Source organism: Erinaceus europaeus, chromosome X (genome assembly GCF_950295315.1).
Source record: "Erinaceus europaeus chromosome X, mEriEur2.1, whole genome shotgun sequence".
In the NCBI taxonomy this organism is placed as follows: domain Eukaryota; kingdom Metazoa; phylum Chordata; class Mammalia; order Eulipotyphla; family Erinaceidae; genus Erinaceus; species Erinaceus europaeus.
Genome location: NC_080185.1, coordinates 53,290,447 through 53,307,745, shown reverse-complemented (window position 1 = coordinate 53,307,745; position 17,299 = coordinate 53,290,447).

The following is a 17,299-nucleotide window of genomic DNA, read 5'->3' as shown; positions in this document are numbered from 1 at the left end:
CAACCAAAATCTCTTGCCTAAATCTCTGAAGAACTCTGTGTAACTATAGTATACTTTTTTCTTCATTCAACTTGATATTCTAACAATATTTTACTGTATACTGCTTTCTGCACCAAATATCCTTTTTTACCATTTCTGCTTCTAGATATTAAAATAATTCTTAATCATCGTTCCCTTCTATTCCATTTGGAAGGTTCCTTCTTATCTATTGGATATTAAAATTTTAGAGTGCTCCAAATTTAGTTCTTGGGACATAATCTATAACTGCACCCACTCTTAGTCATTGACTCTATTCCAATGACATTAAATATCACCTATATGTGGATTTCTTCCATATTCATATGTCAGCCCCCAAAAAACTGTCCTCTAAATGCTAGACTCATGATCAAGTACTTAAACATCTGCTGGTTTTCTTAAACTCAAACTGCTCAGTTTTTTTCTAGTGTTTTGTTCTTAACTTCACCAATATAAATTTTCCTTCCTTGTTTTTTTAATGTCATTGTAAAAATACTATAATCTACCAAGTTATTGAAGACCAACACATCATTCATGATTATGCTGTCTCCATCTCCACATCCAATCAACAAATTCTATAGCATCTATCTCCTAAATACATCATATACCTGATTATTTTATTTCATTGCTAATAGTCTAGTCCAAACCACTTTCACTTTCTGCCTATTCTGTTAAGTGGTTCATCAATTTGTTCTCTCTCTCTCTCTCTTCTTCCAATTTATTCTTCATGCGTGAACTAGAATATTTTTTAGATACTTTCCAAAGATCAGTACGGGATGATCTCATTCATAAACAGAAGTTGAGAAAGAAGAACAGAAAGGGAAACGCAAAGCAGAATCTGACTGAGTTTGGAGTATGGCACCAAAATAAAAATCTCTAGGTGGAGGGTGAGGGTAGATGCTTAGCTTCATTGGGGGGGCAACAGACTTTTGGCGGTAGGAATGATATTAATATACACTCCTATTAACTTATAGTCTCACAAATAACTAATTAATATGAGAGATCAAAAATAAATTGAATGTCTCAGACTTTTTGATGCATATACCATAGGCTGAGTATATGTTCCTTCAGTCTAAGCACTTAAGACTTCAAATTGGTAATCAGATTGAATTTTTAAGAGTGGGCTCAATTGTTAATACATTTCTAATAATAACTTGTTCTTTGAAATATTGACTTTTCTAAAAGCTTAGACCTGGGAGAACAGAAGCAATTGGTGGTGTTGCTTTATAAGATACAGCTATAAAAGGATATAAAAGGAGATAAATTATGGTGAGGTTTAGTATGATACAGCAAATCCTAACAATGGGAATTTCAAAGTTAACCCAGTTGCCAAATAATTTGGTTATAGCAGTAACTATCTATTGCCTTCTTAAACCCTTAGACAGCAGGAAACTTCCCCTTTCTCTATAAAGCCTATAGATTTCCCAGTCCTGCAACCTCTAGGGTGGGCTCACTTTCCTGAATGCTATTCTCAAGTCATACCAAATGATGCTGCATCTGCTGATCCCAACCTAATCAATGCAGTGAGTGCCACTTAGGCATGCTTCACTTCAGACTGTGTCCAGAGATGTCAGGCATGGATGTCAACTCTTTAGCTTCATTACTCTACCACCAGGTTCCAGATGATACCATGATGCCAACCTGGCTTCTTGGTAGGGACCCCAGTATGTGTCTTGGAACCCCACCTTGACAGATCCCTGCCCCACTAGGGAAAGAGAGAGACAGGATGGGAGTATGGATCTACCTGCCAATGCTCATATTCAGCAGAGAAGCAATTACAGAGGGCAGACCTTCCACCTTCTGCACCTCACAATGATCTTGGGTCCATATTCCCAGGGGGATAAAGAATAGGGATGCTATCAAGGGAAAGGGTTGGATAGGGATCTCTGGGGGTGGGCATTGTGTGGAAATGTACACTTATCCTATATTATTGTCAATATTTTCAATTCATAAATAAAAATTTTAAATGACCTACAGATAAAAACAAACAACCAAAAGGAGACTTTCCATGCAATTTAAGTGACGTTCATATGTTCTTTTTAAATTTTTTAAAATTTTTTATTTGTGATAAGCAGTAGGTTACGAGATTATAAAATTACAGTTCCACCTCTCAAAGATAACCACCATAATTTGTTGTATGCTTTACATTGGGTTGTTCTAGCTCTCCCCCTGCCAAGAAAATTGGTTCAGTCCTGCTAGTTTCACGGGCCCGCTTGTACCCGCCCCAAGGAACCCCGAGAGAGTTCCAGAGTTCAAGAGTTCTTGGCGTTGCTGCGGGGGAAAGAGGCAGCAGAGTTTTGTTTGTTGATTAGTTTGGTTTAGTTTATGAATCATTGTTCCTGAATAAAGAAATACAGCTTCCCTGCCCAGCCGTATGTCTCTCGTCGTCTCTGTTACCCGCCTGTGAAGCTAGCCCGGCCAGCTGGAGCCTCCGAATTTTAACAACAAATGGCGCCCATGTGGACCTGACCTGCGCATCTCTCAGATAAGTGAAGACAATTTGGCTACCTATGTACTATGGACTTCTCTTCTGCTTGTGAAGAGATCTCTAAAGGCCTCTGCTCTTTCTTCACGAGACTGTTTTGCTGTTTCTGGAACATTTATCTCTGGACCACTCTGTGGTTTCCACTCGCTCGGGCGCACTCAGAACAGCCAGCGGATTCGGGAAGAGCCAGCAGGCGGGGGGTGAGGCGCGGAGCTGCCTTTTCCACCTGGTGGAGCAGCCAGCCAGCTGGCTGGGCCCAGACAACCCCGCGCACCACGCCCGCAGCCCCGCAGCCCGCAGGAGGCCGATGCCAGCACGCAGGAGCCCAATGCCACCACACAGGAGCCCGATGCCAGCACGCTAGAGCCCGATGCCAACATGCAGGAGCCTGATACCAACATGCAAGAGCCCAAGGCCAACCCACAAGAACCGGCTCTCCACCACGTGGCGCAGGGTGCTGGACGCGGGATCCCTCCACGCTGCTCAGCCACTGCGAGCAGGGCAGCAGATATGACAGGGCCATGGAACAGGGCAGCAGACATGTCAGGGCCATGTGGCAGGGCCGCGGCGGCCTATCATGGCCGCCACCCCAGGGCACCTTGACCCGTGCCTTCTACAAGGCTGGCCCGCCCACCCTCATGCTATGAATTCTGGACAGATCCCGAACCTCCTGGGCTCCCTGCCGAAACTGGACATCCTGGCCGAGATCTCCAGCTTGGGTCTGAAGGCAGACGAGCTAAAATACGCAGAGATTCATCCAGAGATCGCAACCTGCAATTCCTAGAAGTGAAGCTGCCCAAGAGACCACCACTGGACAACGCACCGCCCCAACAACTAAGACAGTACATATCTAAATTCGTGTTTGAAATGACATGTCTTCGTAAAAAAGGTTTCTCTCCTTGTGTATTAATGACCTTGTTTATGTGTATGTTTAAAGTTTGGTAAACAGTAACTTTAAGGCTAAATTCTTACTAGTCAAAGTTAAATGAAAAAGGTTTTCAACATAATTCTCATAAAGATAAAATTAACTTAAATTTAAAGTCTGAGGTAAAAATTAGTTAACAATCAATATATTTTAACTAAGTTGGTCTAAACAAGACCTGCACACACCTAGGGTGTGTCTCCATCTTGAATGGGTGTAACAAAGGTTAAATAGACTTGTTGATATGTAAAACTCTCCATTACCTTCTCTATTAGAAATGGTAGATCGCACAATGGCTATGCTAATTATTCTCATGCCTGAGGTTTTCTTTCCTGCACACACCTAGGGTGTGTCTCCATCTTGAATGGGTGTAACAAAAGGTTAAAAAGAGGTTGTTGATATGTAAAAGTCTCAAATTCCTTCTCTATTAGAAACCTTAGATTGTGCTATGATTATGCTAATGACAAGTTTTGTTTCATAGTAAGTAAATTGCAGCCAGCTGCCTTTGGGACTCTTGGCCGTTCCCCACCCCCATGAAAATGCCTGTTGAGGCAAGTACGCCCCCCAGAGGCAAGAAATGTTTTTTTTAAGCTGATAAAGTTTTGCCCACAGAGGCAAAAAAATGGCCCCCTCAGGCCTTCCCTTGGCAGCACACTGGTTCTTGTTACTTGCTTACATGTTTCTCCATGTTTGTGCCAGTTTCTTTTTTAAAAAATGCCTGTATGATAGAGGTTTCTGTTCACCCCACACCCCTGATACTGTGGTCATTTAGTTAAAAAGAAAAGGGGGAATTGTTGTATGCTTTACATTGGGTTGTTCTAGCTCTCCCCCTGCCAAGAAAATTGGTTCAGTCCTGCTAGTTTCGCAGGCCCGCTTGTCCCTGCCCCAAGGAACCCCGAGAGAGTTCCAGAGTTCCAGAGTTCGAGAGTTCTTGGCGCCACCGCGGGGAAAAGAGGCAGCAGAGTTCTGTTTGGTGATTAGTTTGTCTTAGTTTATAAATCGTTGTTCCTGAATAAAGAAATACAGCTTCCCTGCCCAGCTGTATGTCTCTGGTCGTCTCTGTTACCAGCCCGTGAAGCTAGCCCGGCCTGCTAGAGCCTCCGAATTTTAACAACAATAATTCTCACAAATCTTAGTTTGCTTGTTTCTGTCTTATTTTCAAGATCATATTTATTAGTTCTCTAGATTCCACATGAATTAAACCATTTGATACCTTTCATCTCTTTACTTATTTAACTAAACATAGTCACCTCCAGATCCATCCACTTTGTCCCAAAGGACACAATATTGTTGTTAAAATTTCGAAGGCTCTTGTCGGCCGGGTTGGCTTCGCGGTGGTGAACAGAGATGCGGAGACAACGGCTGGGCAGGGAAGCTGTATTTTTTTATTCAGGAACAACGATTCATAAACTAAGACAAACTAATCACCAAACAGAACTCGGCTGTCTCTTTGCGGCGGCGCAAGCACTCTCTCTTTCTCTGGAACTCAGGAACTCTCCAACTCTGGAACTCTGGAACTCTCGTACTGGGGAACCCTCTGAAACTCTGGCACTCTCGAACTCAGGAACCCTGGCAGGGTTCCTCCGGGGCGGGGCCAAGCGGGCCCGTGAAATTTAACTGGACTGATCTAATTGTCTTGGTGGGGGAGAACTAGAACCCAATGTAAAGCATACAACACAATATCATCTTTTTAGATTGCAGAGGAGTATTCCATGGAACATATATCTCATAACTTCTTTAGCCAGTCATATGCTGAAGGTTACTGAGGCTCCTTTTACTCTTTGGCTATTGTGAATAATGTGGATATGAGCAGAAGGAAGCATATGTCCCTTCTAAATAATGTTTACGTTTTCATTGGATAAATGGCTAAGAGTAGATTATTGGATCATAAGGTCCAATAATAATAATTCCATCATTATGTTTAAATCTTCTCATTTTATTTATTATTGGATAGAGACAGAAAGAAATTGAGAGAGGAGGGGGAATAGACAGCAGAGAAATACCTGCTTCCATATTTCACCACTTATGAGGCTTTCCCTTTGCAGGTGAGGACCAGAGGCTTGAACCCTAGACCTTTCACACTGTAATATGTGCATTTAACCAGGTGAGCCATCACCTGGCCCCAGTAATTCCATTTTTGGGTTTAAGGACTCTCTATATAGTGATGCAAAGGGGCTACAGCAGTTTTCATTCCCACCAGTAGTATAGCAGAGGTCCTTTTCTCCAAAACCACTGCTACACCTGTCATCTCAGATGTGAGATGGCATCTCAATGTGGTTTTAACTTGAATATCTTTAATGATAAGTGAAATGGAGCATTTCTTTATATGTATGAGGGTCATGTATATCTCTTTTTTAGAAAAAAAATTGAGTGAATAAAACAGCACAGTACTGGAGTGAAAAATGGACACTTGGATCAATGGAACAGGCATGAGAGCCTAGAAATGAGCCCATATATATGCAGCCATCTAATATATGACTAAGGGGGCAAAACCATCCAATGGAGGTAAAGAAGGTCTCTTCAACAGATGGTGCTGGGAAAATTGGGAAGCCACATGTAGAAAGGTAAAACTAGACCATCACCTAGCACCATACATTAAGGTCAAATCAAAATTGATTAATAATTTTTAGATATTAGACCAGAAACTCTAAAATTTATAGAAGAAATGTCAGTAGAGCTTTGCAGGACCTTCACATGAAAGATGTATTTTAAGTCCTTACTGTTTCAATAAATCGTGAGACTCTGTGCAATCTGTCATTTGCCAGTTTCTCTCCCTTGGGTCACTTTGTTAAAATCTTATTCAAGAAGTTTTTTTGAACAAATCAAGCTCATTCCTATCTCAGACTTGTGGTCCCTCTAACTGCGTAATGCTTTCTTTCCTCTACTTGTGTCTATTTTCACTCTTCAATAAAAAGATCTGCACATTATAAATAATACTCATACCAACTTAGAATGTGTAGGAAAATAACTTGTTTGGTAGTCAACCCCTTCAAAGATCTGTTGTTAGAGCCAGGGAGAGGACTCAGCAGGGAGAATATAAAATACAGGACTTGCATGTATGAGGACCTGGTTCAAACTGCACTGCATATGCCACAAGAGAGGTTTCTTTCTCTCTCATAGCAATACAGAAATATTTTTTTAAAAGACAGATACAGAAAAAAAATCTGCATATTCAAGGCCTCCTTCACTGACCAGAGTTTATCAGTTTGCTCTTACCCATTCTCTCTTTTTTAATTTTTTTAATTTTCTTTGTTTATTTATTGGATAGAGACATCCAGAAATCGAGAGGGAAGGGAGGGATGAGGGATAGAGAGGGTGAGAGACAGAGAAACACCTGCAGCACTGATTCACCACCTGTGAAGCTTTCCCCTTGCAGGTGGGGACTGGGGGCTCTAACCTGGATCCTTGCGCTCTATAACATGTGAGCTCAACCAGGTGCACCACCACCTGGCCCCTTCTTCCCCATTATCAATAGTGGATTCCTTGCATTTTTCATATGCTATCACAATATAAAATTATGTTGATTGTTTATTTATTGTTTCTATTCCCTCATTATACTTCAGGCACTGTGAAAACATAGGCAGTGTATGTTTGATTCCATCCATGCAAACAGTATACACATTTACATCAATGTAGTACCTAACATGGTACTTTGTACCTAGTAGTGAAAACATGTGAAACTTCGACTTGAAGCAAATCCACCAGTCAAATTTTGTCTGTCATCTGTTTTTGCATGTCCAAAGTCACAATAATCTTTCTAGTTTTACATAATTAAAAAAATCAAAAGAAGAGGGAGGGAGATAGCATAACAGTTAGGCAAAAAGAGTAAGACTCTGAGGTTCCAGATTCAATTCTCTGCACCACCATAAGCCAGAGTTAAATAGTGTACTATTAATACCAGTGTAAAAAAAATAAAAGAAGAATATGATTTTTGTAGCATGGAAATTACATGAAATGTAATTCATTTATTGGAACACAACTTCAATTTGTTTATGAATTGTCTATAGATAATGTAAGTCTGTAACAGAAAAGATGAATAAATGAACAAATTTACATATCCTTCAAAGCTGAAAATATTATCTATTTACTTATTTGCTGAAAAAGTGTACCAACTTCTTTGGCTAATATATCTAAAGATCCTATGAAATTGTATGAGTTACCTGAGAAAAGCAGCAAAGTAGCCATTAGCTATCTCCATCAATATTCCAACTTGAATTTGAATTTTTAATATTTTTAATCATTCACAAAGGTTTAAGGTAAATGGGTTATGAATCATGAGAAGTTGTATTGGGGGGTTAAGTGCATATAGTACTAAGTGCAAGGACTTGCATAAGGATCTGGGTCTGTGCCCCTGGCTCCCCACTTGCAGGAGGGACCCTAACAAGATGTGAAACAGATCTGCAGGTCTCTCTCTCTCTGTCTCTGTCTCTGTATCTCTGTCTCTCTGTCTCTCTCTCTCCCTCCCTCTCTCTTCTCTCAATTTTTACCTGTCCCACCCAATAAAAATGTCCGCCAGGAGCAGTGCCCGCACTGATCCCCTTATTGGGAGGCAAAAAAAAGTTGTATTAGAGGAAGAGAATAAGACAGTTCCAAAAGCAAGCATCCCTGACATTCTCTGTGTACAAGAGATACATCAAAGTTGTTCCAAAACTTAAAGACATAGTTTGGGGTATAGGAAAGTGATACTTATAGGAAAGTGATATGTATGGAGGAAACTGGTGAATGGGCAGTAAGAAAAAAAAGAGGGGTTTCTTCTATGCTCAGTAGGAGAAAATAAGAAGGGTGTCTCGTCACCTCCTTATCATTTGACACCGAAACATTCGGTACAACTTGGATGCCAAAAAAAAAAAAAAAAAAAAACCTTCCCCACGCCCCCCCCAAAAAAAAAAAAACAGTCCAGATGAAACTAAAAGACTATCATGGAAACTTGTAGGAATCACGCTAAATGAGATAAACCAAAAAAAAAAAAAAAAAAAAGAAAACTGTGAGATTATCTCACTATTGTGTGGAACTTAGGAAGCAAACCAAAAGGAAACACAAGATGCAAACTGGCTGTGGTCTGTTGCAGCAGAGCCAAGGTGTCTAAAGGGGAGAGGCAGGAAAGAAAGACTGAGAGGGCCTTGTGGACTCAGTGCATGATGATCAAGTAATGTGCACAGACGTCTATCAGAGGGAGATAAGAAACTGGACCTATGTGATAACAAGTATTTTGTAAATCATTACTTCCCATAATAAAGTGATAAAAAAAAATTGAAAAAAAATGAACGTTAACAAAAAAGAGAATGCTATCTATGGAATGGGCCAGGCTTTTTCACTTATGGTTTCCCTTGTGATAAGTTTGGGGGGATATTTGGAAATAATAGAATCAGAGCAGAGTTAGCCTGGAGGAAGCAACTGGGCAGAGTTGTTCTGAGAAGTATTTAGCATCAGGAAAGCCCCAAGTTTCTGGAGAATAAGAGAAGAACTGAAAATCAGTCACACTTCATTCACTAGTTTGCTTTTTGCTCTTCTTTATACAAATTCTCAAGATTTATGTACATAATCACCAAGGCCTGAAAAAAATCTCATTGCAATGAAGTTGTCTGTAAGTCCCCGCCAAGTGAAAAAAAAACTGATGCTTGGGATTAGCCCAGAGGGCTTCTATCTTCTCCCAGTTCCTTTCTGAAGTGGTGGTGGTGGGGGGATGTGTGCCCCTACATATCCAGAGAACTTCCTTAGGAGAGTGAACTCATCTTCCATCAGTGCTTTAACTCAACTTGCCTACTGTCCAGCCAATTGCTTCACAGGCCCACACACTGACATAACTCCCTTTCCCTCCCCCACCAGGCAAATGATTCCTGCTTCACAGCATGAGTCATTACACAGGAAGAGCTACCACAAGCCAGATTTCTGCGTCAGCAAACCCAGTGTGCTATTCTTTTTCTTTGAACAAATGGTGGGAAAAACAAGAGGGAGGGGGAATAAGAGGGAAGAAGTGGGGAATGGAACAAAGTAAGCAGACCACAAACCAAAGGGCTCTGGTCTTCCACTTCCTACTGCCCTGTAGGGCCCTTTGATGTATTGGACAGCTTTCCCCTTTCTGCTCATTTTTATTGCCCATGTTCTTTACATTCTGTATGTCCCCTGGTAAATCAAGGAGTTGTCTTTCTTCTGTGATGTCAGGGACCCATGGGGACCACAGAGTCATCACAAAGAAGACTTGAGTCCCATGACTAGATCCAGACACCTAGTAGGTTGAGTCTAACCCCATGAAGTTAAAGGTACTGTTGAATTAATAAACATAGTGTCCACATTCCAGGTCAATATAGGGAACTAACAGCAATAGGATAAGGCAGACCAGAAGACTGTCTAACCCAGACGATGATGATGATTTAGTATTACTAAAAGACTAGCATATACATATATGCATATACTTATGTTATGAGTTTAATATAATCACAATAGTAAAATGAGGTAGGTTTTATAATTAATGTTATATCCAAGAGGAGAAAATTTAGTGCTCTCAGGCAAAGCAACTCCTCCAAAGTCTCTAAACTATTAATACACAGAGTTTGACTTGGAGCCTAGAGTCTGGGATAGAAGTCCATTATCTTAACTAGTAGACTGCTACCCAAAGAAAGCATCAGTGTTTAAACATAGGTTAGTGTTCACTCTCTAGATCTGATAGAGTTCTTCAATAAATGCTTCCTTTCAGGACAGGCATTCTGACAAGCAGCTTTCAGAAGAGGGAGTAAAAGAGAGAAGGAATGAGGTTCTGTTCATTTGTCCCTAGCCCTACCTACCATGCCTATGATGTGTTTTAGCTGGGATTGTAAGGGTCTAGTTGGACAAAAGTCTTAGAGTCTGACACTGAAATGTTTGTTTTGTGTTTTTTTTTTTAAAAAACTCTGACTGAAAGCTTCAAGCTGTTTGAGGGGTGGTGTGTGTACATGTGTGTGTGTGTGTGTGTGTGTGTGTGTGTGTGTGTGTGTGCACGCACATGCGCTCATGCGCAACAGGATCATTGCATCATTTTCTCTCATGTAATTTGGTTACTCAAACTCTTGGAGGACAGAATACACATTTTGAGTCAAGGAGGGAGAATTTTTGGTAAGACACAAAATAGAAGGAAGTGACTCACATGTGAAATGTTTCAGCTGGCCAGAAAATTCTGTCTGATGCATTTGACCACTGATATAGTAAGGAAGGAGACTATCATTCCCATATTTAAAAACAAGTGCTGCCTGAAGTAACTATCATACTTTCCACTGAAACAAAGTTCACCATCATAAATATTCTGGGACTGACTCTGAACAAAATTGTAACCATATGTGCCCAGAGTCATATCAAAGATAAATGCTGTAATGAAGAACTTCTGCATTGCCAGCAAAATCTAGGAAATATTTAATGTTAGGTCAAGTCCTGAAATATAGCCAATTGGCTAGCACAGAAACAGTGCTCATTGAAATCCAACTTCTCTAGGAGAGAAGATGTTGACTATCTCATATTTAAACAGCTGCTAGATGATAGAAGTGGAACAGCCACAAGCTGGGTAGGCAGAATGTTGCTACAAAGATGTGCCAAATAATAACTCTAACTGCAGTTGTAGTGGAAAACTGTGTCAAACAGAATTGTAGGTCTGCCACAATTAGTGCTAGAACTACTACTCTTTCTCTTTTTTTACCGTTTTTTAAAAATATTTTATTTTATTTATTTATTCCCTTTTGTTGCCCTTGTTGTTTTTATTGATGTAGTTATTATTGTTGTTGTCGTTGTTGGATAGGACAGAGAGAAACGGAGAGAGAAGGGGAAGATAGAGAGGGGGACAGAAAGATAGACACCTGCAGACCTGCTTCACCACCTGTGAAGAGACTCCCCTGCAGGTGGGGAGCGGGGTTCGAACCGGGATCCTTATGCCGGTCCTTGTGCTTTAGCGCCACCTGCGCTTAACCCGCTGCGCTACAGCCCGACTCCCGAACTACTACTCTTTCTAAGGAGAGGTGTTGAGAGAACCAGAGGACAGAGAGCTTCTATCTGAGACTATAGAGCAAAGGGCAGCCTATATATAGAGAGAGTGTAGCTAACAGTAATAGCCATGGGCATTAGTCTCCATATGTAACAATATGAGAGTATATGTGGCTGCTCAAGAGACCAGTAATTTCTATTAAGAGTATTAATGTCAAGGAGTCGGGTGGTGGTGCACATGTTTGAACACATATTATCATGCACAGGGATCCAGGTTCAAGTCTCTGGTCCCCAATTGCAGGGGAGGAAGCTTCATAGGTGGTGAAGCAGTGCTGCAGGTGTCTATTGCTTTCTCTCTCTCTCATACACTTACCTCTCAATTCCTCTCTGTCCTATCAAATAAAAGAAATGGGAAGACATGTATTAATGGTTAATACATAAACACATAGAGTAAAACAATCAAATCAAAGTGCTTACTGGCTACCAACTATAGAAATTTCTAACTTAGACACAGGAAAATTAAGACAGAAGTGTCATAAATAAGTTATAATTCTGAAGAAATACTTAATAGCCAGTTAAACTACAAGTGCTTCTTAGATATACTTTCACAACTAATAAGTTTTCATTCAATATATATGAGTTATTATATTGTTCTTATTTACCATAAATTAACATGAGATTTTTTAGAGGAAAATAAAAATAGATACACAGGAGTTTTTGGCTTCACACATGTGTGATTTTGGGTTCATGACTCACCCACCCACATTCCTAATGCCATGTAAAATTATAAACCAATGTTAAATAAAAATTAAAAAAATAGATAGACATATTTAAATTCTTTCTTCTTTTTAAATTTTTTTATTATCTTTATTTATTTTTGGGACAGAGGCAGCCAGAAATGGAAAGGGAATGAGGAGTACAGAGGGAGAGAAACAGAGATACCTGCAGCACCACTTTAACTCTCGCAAAGCTTTCCCCAGCAGATGGGGACCAGGGCCTTGAATCTGGTCCCTTAAACAATGTAACCTGTGTACTCAACCAGGTGTGTCAACACTTGGTCCCTCAAGTTCTTTTTTTTTTTTCTTTTACTCTTTCTTTCTTCAAAAAAATAGAGACAGAGATAGTGAGAAAGGGTAAAAGAGACCAGTACCGAAACTTCCTTCAATATGATGGGGGTCAGGCTTGAACCTGAGTGGCACCCATGGCTAAACTGTACATTGTCCAAGTTGCTTCAAATTCGTTTTTTCTTTTCTGTTACTGAGGTAATGACTGGGGAGATAATATAATGGTTAAGCAAAAAACCTTTCATGCCTGAGTCACTAAATGTCCCAGATTCAATCACAAGCAAGAACTGAAGTAGTGCTCTGGTAAAAAGGAAAAGTATAAAAAGGAATCCTGCCCCATGGACTTCTACAGCACTTTTATTGAGTTCATAAGACCATACATGTTTTAGATGTGCAATAGTGTCGTAAAGAGTTTTCTTTGTGGGGGCAGGTGGTGGCGCACCTGGTTAAGTGCCCACATTATAGTGCACAAGGTCCTGGGTACAAGCCTCTGGTCCCCACCTGCAAGGGGGAAACTTCACAAGTGGTGAGGAAGGACTTCAGGTGTCTCTCTACCTATTCTTCTCTTTATCTCCACCTCCCCTCTCAATTTCTCTCTGTCTCTATCTAATAACAAAATAAATAAAAATATAAAAGATTTGAAAAAGAGTTTTCTTTGCTTTTTTATAAAGAAAGGCTTGTATTCATATTTAAAGTGAAGGAAATAAGAAAATTGATATATGGTATCTAAGTATATAAATCACAGTTCTTTTAGAATACAGGTCTGAAAAAAGATGATGTCATTTTCATTTACATCAATCCTAAAATTTTCATGCAAACAGTTTGCAGAGTTATTAAACTGATTGTCAGACTAGCAGATCTACCACTCCAAGTACCAGAGGTTCATAAAATGGGACTCTAAAGGACCTATGATTTCCTTACACTGATAAGTTAAACTCTGCATGTTTATGACTGTGTGTACATTTTCCATAAAGAAGAATTATTCCTCTCTTTATGTAAGCTGGATAATATTAATATTCATTGGTTTACTTTGAAGATGTATTTATTACATGTGAGATAGAGCATTAAACGAGACAGAGGGAAGAAAGAGAAATCAGAGCACCACTCTGGTATATGCACTCTCAAGAATTGATCCTGGAACCTCAGGTATGTGAGTTCAATGCTCTACCAGTTGCTATTTTCCCAATCATATTGATTACTATTTTTGCCTTTCAATACAGCACATATTATTTTTTAAAATTTCTTTATTGGGGAATTAATGTTTTAAATTTGACAGTAAGTACAATAGTTTTTACATGTAAACATTTCCCAGTTTTCAGTAATAATACAACCCCCACTATGTCCTCTGTCATCCTTTTTGGACCTGTATTCTGCCCCCAATCCACCACAGAGTTTTTTACTTTGGTGCAAAACTTCAATTCCAGTTCAGGTTCTACTTGTGTTTTCTCTTCTGATCTTCTTTTTCAACTTCTGCCTGAGAGTGAGATCATCCCATATTCATCCTTCTCTTTCTGACTTATTTCACTTAACATGAATTTTTCAAGGTCCATCCAAGATTGGCTGAAAATGGTGAAGTCACCATTTTTAATAGCCGAGTAGTATTCTATTGTTTATATATACCACAACTGACTTAGCCACTCATCTGTTGTTGGATTAATTCCAGGTTTTGGCTATTACAAACTGTGTGCTAAGAACATATGTGTACACAGACCTTTTTGGATGGATGTGTTGGGTTCCTTAGGATATACCCCCAGGAGAGGAATTGCAGGATCATAGGGTACGTAGAATTCTAGCCTTCTGAGAGTTCTCCAGACTGCTCTCCACAGAGGCTGGACCAAGTTACATTCCCACCAGCATTGAAGGAGGGTTCCTTTGACCACACAACCTCTCCAGCATTTGCTGCTGTTAGCTTTTCTGATATATGACACTCTCACAGGAGTGAAGTGGTGTCTTATTGTTGTCTTTATTTACATTTCTCTGGCAATCAAATACTCGGAGCATTTTTTTTCATGTGCTTCTCAGCCTTTTGGGTCTCTTCTGTGGTGAATATTCTGTCCATATCCTCTCCCCATTTTTGGATGGGGTTATTTGTTTTCATGTGGTTGAGTTTGGCAAGTTCTTTATATATTTTTCAATGAAACTCTTGTCTGATGTATGGCATGTAAAGATCTTCTCCCATTCTGTGAGGGGTCTCTTGAACTGGATGGTGGTTTCTGTTTATTTGTGCTTTTTCTTATTTCCTAATGTGTGCTTATATGGCTATGAACTTTCCTTTCAGTACTGGCTTAGCAGTGTCCCAAATATTTTGATAGCTTGTGTCTTTATTTTCATTGAACTCTCAAAACATTTTTGTTTCTTCCTTTATCTCCTCTTTGACCCAGTAGTTTCTAAGCAGTGTGCTGTTGAGCTTCCACATTTTGGGACTCATACTGATCTTTTGTTAATTGTTATGTGTTAGTTTAATTACACTGTGGTCTGAGAAGATTCTTGGGATGATTTCAGTGCTCTTGAATTTGCTGATGCTGTCTTTGTGGCCTAACATATGGTCTGTCCTTGAGAATGACCCATGTGGACTTGAGTAAAATGTGTATTCCAGTTTCTTTGGGTGAAGGACTGTGAAAATGTCCCATAGTTCTAGTTTATATATCTTCTCATTTAGCCCCCTCATGTCTTTACTGATTTTTCTGCCTGGATGATCTGTCAAGTTGAGAGAGTTGGGTGTTGAAGTCCCTTACTATGACTGTGTTGCTGTTAATATATTGCTGTAGCTATTTCAGTAGTTTGGTATATTTGGATGGCTTCTCATTGGGTGCATAGATGTTAATAATTGTCAAGTCCTCTTGATTGACTGATCCTCTGAGAATTAAGTAATGTCCATCCATATCTTCTTTAGTTTTCTTCATTTGAAAGTACTTCATGGTTTGTATGATAGCTTTCAATCCTTTCACTTTGAGTCCGTGTTTCTCTTGTTGAGTGAGGTGAGTTTCCTGTAGACAGCATATTGCTGGGTTGTGTTTTCTGATACATATTCCTACTCTGTGCCTTTTCACAGGTGAATTCAGATCATTGACATTTATTGATATCAAAGTTTCAAGATATTTTTACGCCATTCTTTTAGAGTTTTAGAGTGTTCTGATAGATGGCCTATTTACGGTGGTCTGTTTATAAGAGACCTTTCAAAACTTCTTTCAGGGAAGGCTTGGTGGTAGTTGATTCTTTCAACTGTTGCTTGTCTGTGAAGTTGTTTATGCCTCCATGTAGTTTGAATGACAGTCTAGCAGGATACAGTAGTCTTGGTTGAAAGCCTTTCTCTTTGAGCACTCAGTAGATATCTTGCCATTCTCTTTTAGCCTGTAGTGTTTGTTTGGAAAAGTCTGCTGCTATCTTATGAGTTTTCCTCTGTAGGTAACTCTTTTTTTTTTCTCTTGCAGCCTTCAGCATCCTTTCTTTATGCTTATTCCTTTCCATTCTAAATAGGATGTGTCTTGGTGTCTTTAGTCTGGGTTAATTCTGTTTGGGACCCTCTGGGCTTCTTGAACCTTTATGTCTTTGACTAGAGAAGTTCTCAACTATTATGTCCTGAAGAATGCTTTCTTCCCCTCACTGTCTTTCTTTCTCTGGTAAGCCAATAATGTGTATATTATTTCTTTTCAAGTCATCCCATAGGTGTCTGTTGTTGTTTTAAGTATCTCTTAATCTCTTCTTGAGACCTCTTACTTCTTTTTTAGTTTTCTCTAATTCATCCTTGATCTTGATAATTCTGTCTTTAGCCTCATTGATTCTATTCTCTCTCCCCTGTACTGTTTTCTGGAGTTCACATATTTTGTTAACCTGTTCTGATGCTGTTTTAGCTTGTTCAGCTAGTTGTGTTCTTAGCTCAGCTATTTTAGCTTTCAGTTATCTAATAACCTTGAGGTAATTAGTGTTTTCTTCCAGAGTCTTCTCTGTTATTTCTGCATTTCTGATGACAATTCTTTCAAACTCTTTACTCACTCCTGTGATTATTTCCTTAACTAGTGTTTGGATGTTGACCTCATTATTTTGTGCTTCAACCTTAGGGGCACTTTTGATTCTGGTCCTGGTTCATTTCTCCAATATTTCTTCTTGTTGGTTTAACCATTTTATATATTATGTTATGAGTTCCCTCTCTCAGTATTTTTCAAATTACTGATTACTCTTTCCTGGATTGACTTATGTCTAAGTAAGGTAATTAAAGGGTTCACAGTTGTGGGTATTGACAGTTGTTTCAATAGTATTTTAATCCCTGAGTTGGAGCACAGTGGCTTAAAAGCCTCTTTTGTTCTTTTTCTTCCATTTAGGCTATGGGTGCCTGAGGGCTTTTAAACTATAAGTAAGCTTCTTAGCTTAATCCCTCACTCCTTACCAAGAGATAAAGCAGGGTGGGGCAGAGATAATCCAGTGGTTATGCAAAGAGACTCTCACAGTAGTAATGCTAGGCCACTGAGGTATAGATCTTCTCCTGAGTTTCCTGGTTAGTTCTCCTTCCCCTGGTGTCAACACAGGGACTCCCTGCTGCTGCTTCAGCTTCTGAGGGCAGTAGCAATGGAGACTCATATTTGCATTTGGTGAGTCTTAGGGGAGTTCTCTCCTCCCTTCACCTGTCTTTGTTGGTGAAACAGACTGGAGGTGGTGCTTCAACTCGTAAACTTCCGGACTATTACCAGCCACTTAATCTCTCCCTAGGCTCCTCTCTGTCCACTAGCCACACGTATGTGCACTGAGTGGTGAATTGGTGGGTTCCTGAAGTCGTTATATTACTGTCTTCTTAAGGTCCCAGATGATCTACTTTTGTATTCCCTTGCTCTGCACTGCTCTGCACTGTTCTGCGCTGCTCTGCACTGCTTTGCT